Source organism: Grammomys surdaster, unplaced genomic scaffold, assembly GCF_004785775.1.
Source record: "Grammomys surdaster isolate TR1022 unplaced genomic scaffold, NIH_TR_1.0 332955, whole genome shotgun sequence".
NCBI classification, from domain to species: Eukaryota; Metazoa; Chordata; class Mammalia; order Rodentia; family Muridae; genus Grammomys; species Grammomys surdaster.
In genome coordinates, this window is record NW_021628151.1 from 6,307 (window position 1) to 11,647 (window position 5,341).

General features: G+C 54.5%; 1 pseudogene; it reads left to right on the forward strand.

Annotated features, from left to right (window-relative positions):
- The first annotated feature begins 3,016 nt into the window (after positions 1–3,016).
- On the forward strand, positions 3,017–4,297 carry LOC114616675 (annotated as a pseudogene).
- Positions 4,298–5,341: the final 1,044 nt, after the last annotated feature.

Consider the following 5,341-nt stretch of genomic DNA (forward strand, 5'->3'; position numbering starts at 1 on the left):
AGGCTCCGCAAGCGGTAAGTGTATGTGTGTAGGGAACCCGGGAAGGACTCGCACCGCCCAGCGACCGCCTCCCGCCAGGGCGCCCTGGGGCGGGAGAGGTTTAGGCGGGTGGTGCTAGCTTTGGCCACTCGGACGCTGGGCTCGTGCGGGGTTCTGTGGTTGCTGCAGCAGCAGCGATCGTCCGTGCCGGTTGGGGGTCAGCTAGAAAACGGAGCCGAGGCTGTCAGCTTGGGCGCAGCTGCCTCACCAACCTTCCTCAGGGCACGGTCCGGTCCGGGTGAGAGGTGGCAGGCCGGGAGGTCTGCCAGGGCTGCGGGCGCGTGTAGTCGGGGACTGGGTGTCTTTGTACAGGCAAGGGCTGGCGGAGGAGCAGAGAGGCTGTGGGTGCTCATATGTATGCGGACCGGTGCGCTTGGCGTGAGATAGGATTGTGTCTTATTTATTTGTGTTTATTCGCTGGCGGGCTGGGGAGCTAGAACCGGAGGAAGCGAGGAGTGAACCTGGGGGGCGGGTGGGAGGGGACTGGTACCCGCTCGGGTTTTGTTTTCTTTAGAGAAAACGTGGTGGGATTTTTTTTTGTTTTTGTTTTTCTTCTTCTTCTTGATTAGACTTGATGTCCCCTTTTAAGGAGAGTGGGAACCTTCGGAGAGACTCTGGCGCTCCGGGTCCTCCTCGGCTCTCGGTGGGAACAGCCCGTGGAGCCGGAGCTCGCTGTGCGCTCCCGGCCGCGCATGGTGGGTTCCCCGCTCTGCACCTGATGCATTCGGGATGTCGTTCCTACCCTGGCGCGCTGCAAGCTTGCCCAGCCCCTCGCACGCTCCCGCACGCGCTCGAAATGCGCACGATCCTGCCAGCTTGCGGACCCCACCGGAATGCACAGAAGCGCACCGCTTCAACCAGCTCGCCTCCTCCCCGCCACGCTCCCAGCGTGTCTGACTCGGGCACGCCGGCAGCTGGTGCGGGAGGCCGGGGACCCTGCTGGTGGCTTCCTGGGGATCCCGATCTTAGGTGGAAGGTGGAGGACCCAGAGATCTCGTCTCACTTGGTCTCCCACCATTGGCCTGGGGCTTTTGTGCTTCTTCTCCCCCGGGGGGGGTTGAGCCGCCCGGCCGGCCTAGTAGCGGCGTCCAGCCCGCTCGGACCTTCTCCTTTCCCCGGTCTCTTTCGCTTTCCCCCCTTTTCTTAGGTCTGTTCCCTTTCTTCCAGGCACCTGACTCCCGTGGAAAAGTTGGCTTTTCCAAGTTTGCAAAAGTCCTATGCAAGTCTCGGCGGGGGTCTCTGGGAACAAGGGATGTGTTGAGCCACCGATCCTCGGAGCTCTGGCGGGTTAGCGCTGGCTTTGCCCAGAATCGGCTTGATCGCTGCACCTAGCGACGGTCGGATCGCGGGTGTGGAGCCGCGGGTTAGGGAGAGAGGGCACCTTGATTTCCCTAAGGCCCAGAGGACTCCTTTAGGGGGAAAGGTATTCGGCCAGCGGACCTTCTTTATTTTGGCTTCTTCTCCTTAGTTCTCTGAACCTCTGATCTCTCCCGAAAGCACACCATGTTTCACGAAGCCTTCGATGAATGGATATCTCACCCTTATTGATGCCTTCCGTTTCCACTTTGGGGTGGGCAGTAGGAGTGGCCAGCCACTACTGTTAACTCTTTCTACATGAATTTAGTACCTAAGAGTCCTTAGGACTCATGTCAAGGGTGAAAGCAAGTGCTATGAAGAAGAGTGGGTGAGAAGCCTAGCTCTCTCCACCTTCTCCCCAGGCTGTGTGAAATGTTGGCTACAGACAGACAGAGGTTGGGACCTTATCCCTTTATGGTCTGCCTGTGTCCCAGTGGCTGTTCAAAGTCGGGAGCCTCTCAGTCATCCATAACACACTCTGGGGGAGAGGCCTTTGTGTCCAGCCCTGTTTTTCCTTCCTTCTGGGCTTAACAATCACGCCAGAGATGCTGGTGCCAATGTCACTTACAGAACCATATTCAGAATCAGGTTTTCTTCTTTGTCACTGGGCTTGCCAACACCTGGGAGGCATCCAGTCCGGTGTGCACCCTCAAGGCTGTTGGGAACATACCTTCCTATGGTGTTATCTGCTTTCTCATTTTAGAGCGGTCTGTCCGTTGCGGGGTTGTGGGCCAAAAGTAAAAAGGAGGCTATATAATTGTAGGTGTGCGCATGAATATACACACACACACAACAACACAACAACAACTTTGAGGAACTTGTGGTTACAAATGATTTAAGCTAGAATGTGGTGTGTTGGGTGTGTGTGGGGAGTGGGGGTGTGGGGGTGTGGTGTGTTTGTCATAGCCTGAGAATGGGTCTGCCAATCCTTTGCAGCCCTGACTTAAGAGGGCAAGGACAAAGGCCATAGAAACAGGATGACGGACAAGAGTCATGTCTGGGTGACTAGGAGAAGACAGCCTCGTTGCCTGCTGATAGGAGACCACCATCATGTTTAACAGCCCTGACTAGATCTGGTTGTCTCCTAAGGTTGTCTCAGTGAACCAGAACTAGAGAAACATTGAGGATGAGGGTTTGCCAATACGGGGGTGGGCAGGAAAGCGGAATGCTTAGGGTGACTTAAGGGGAGGGGTTGAAAACTCATAAATTTTAAGTAAGTTTGTGAGCCTCGTGGTGGAAGGCTGTGCTTTCGGGCTTACAGAATGCCTAGGATTCATTGCAATCTTCATTTCACTTTATCCGATGCATGCTTCAGAGCAGTGGGGAAAAGCATGTGGGGAAACTTAAACGTTTTTTCTCTTAGAACCTTGGGGTTGTTGGAAAGGATGATCATACATTTCTAGGAAGCCCACTCCCTCTTCAGTTAATCCCTCCCCCAGCCTCTTTCTGGAGTGGAGGCATACTGTAGTGTTTGAATTTTTCTTATAAGGGACATCGGGGAAGTTGTCACTTGCTCATCTCTTTTGTCTTCTCTTCTCCAGTCTCCTCTGCTGGCCCCGAAGCCTGCCCTGCCCCACCTTGCAGAGCAGAGAAGGAAAGAGAGCCCCATGCCTGAGCCCAGGGGAGCATCATGGATCTGACAAAGATGGGTGTGATCCAGCTGCAGAACCCTAGCCACCCTACGGGGCTGCTGTGCAAGGCCAATCAGATGCGACTGGCCGGGACTTTGTGCGACGTGGTCATCATGGTGGACAGCCAGGAGTTCCATGCCCACCGGACGGTGCTAGCCTGCACCAGCAAGATGTTTGAGATCCTCTTCCACCGAAACAGCCAGCACTATACTCTGGACTTCCTCTCACCAAAAACCTTCCAGCAGATCCTGGAGTATGCTTACACGGCGACACTGCAAGCCAAGGCGGAGGACCTGGATGACCTGCTGTATGCAGCTGAGATCCTGGAGATTGAGTACCTGGAGGAGCAGTGCCTGAAGATCCTGGAGACCATCCAGGCATCTGATGACAATGACACAGAGGCCACCATGGCTGATGGTGGGGGCGAAGAAGAAGAGGACCGTAAGGCTCGATACCTCAAGAACATCTTTATCTCAAAGCATTCCAGCGAGGAGAGCGGCTACGCCAGTGTGGCTGGACAGAGCCTCCCTGGGCCCATGGTAGACCAGAGCCCCTCGGTCTCCACCTCTTTTGGTCTCTCAGCCATGAGTCCTACCAAGGCAGCAGTGGACAGTTTGATGACCATAGGACAGTCACTCCTGCAAGGGACTCTTCAGCCACCTGCAGGGACCGAGGAGCCCACACTGGCAGGGGGTGGGCGGCACCCTGGGGTGGCTGAGGTAAAGATGGAAATGATGCAGGTAGATGAAGCCCCTGGCCAGGACAGCCCTGGGGCAGCTGAGTCTAGCGTCTCAGGAGGGATGGGGGACAAGCTTGAAGACAGGAGCAAAGAGGGACCTGGGACCCCAACTAGGGGCAGTGTCATCACCAGTGCCAGAGAGCTCCATTACGGGAGAGAGGAGAGTGGAGAGCAGCTCTCACCTCCTGTTGAAGCTGGCCAGGGGCCCCCTGCGCGACAGGAGTCCCTGGCACCCCCAGTGGAGAAGCATTTGGGCATTTACTCAGTGTTGCCCAACCACAAGGCCGATGCTGTGTTGAGTATGCCATCTTCAGTGACATCTGGTCTCCACGTGCAACCTGCCCTGGCAGTCTCCATGGACTTCAGCACCTATGGGGGTCTGCTGCCTCAGGGCTTCATCCAGAGGGAGCTGTTCAGCAAGCTGGGCGAGCTGGCCGTGGGCATGAAGGCTGAGAGCCGTCCTCTGGGGGAGCAGTGCAGCGTGTGTGGGGTCGAGCTTCCGGACAACGAGGCTGTGGAGCAGCACAGGTAAGTCCCTGCCGCAGCCCTGTGACTATGTTCTGGCTCGCATGGCATTTCTTTATGCCTGGCCCATCCTGAATTCTGGGGACCTGGCTCCTTTGTGATCCTTGGAAAACCAAACCAAACCATACCATTCTTTCCAGTATCGAGGCGTAGGAGGGCACGATTGTTTTCGGAAGACAGTGAAAAGAGAGGGTGTCTATCCGTAACATCAGGGAACTCATGGGCTCAGCCTGTAGGCCTTCTCTTCCGTTTTGCTTTTGGGCTTCCATTTGGTTTTCCTTTTCCTGTGGTTTGGTCTACACTTTTGTTTGCTTAGGGTAACTGTTTAATAATAAAGCGGTGAGAAAAATGCAGGAAGTAGAGTTCAGGTTGAGGGTCTCCTCTGGCCTGGATGGAGCCATGTTATCAGACTTTAGCCTTTTCTTTCCCCACTGGGCATAGTTTGTGCAGCCGTAGGCTGATGTTGGCAGCCTATGACGGAAGCAGGGATTGGATGTTGTTTAAATCCTGTATGTACCTACAGGTCTCAAATGTCTCTTCTGGCAGACACATTGTGAGGCAGAGAAAGCTCTAGTTAAGTTCAGGGAGAAAGACAGAAGAATTTTGGTTTCACAGCCTGTATACTCAGTCTCTTCTCATGCCATCTCTTATCACAAGGGCTAGCCTTGGCTGCCCTCTGGCTTCTGGTTTCATCCTTACAACCCCCCTTCCCACTTTTGAGTCCTTGTGATGTGCTTGGTTTAGGACCAGTGCTTTACCTGCAATTGCACCTTTGTTACAATGTTCCCCAAAGGTAGGTAGTGTTTCTTTTACTAAGACACAGGAAAAATTCTGCTACTGAGTCCTACCAAGGCAGAAACATTCAAAGTAAGACTTACTGTGACTGATGGTTCCTTTTAGCCATCCAGTGAAGAAGAGGATCCTTCCTGCACAACAGGTTGGGGAGCACTGACCAGTGCTCTTAAGAGGGAGTCCACAGTGGGTTTGCGTTTTCTGTTTGCCCATCATTTTCTCCCTTCATCCCTGAGTCTTGACCAATTGCCCACAAATC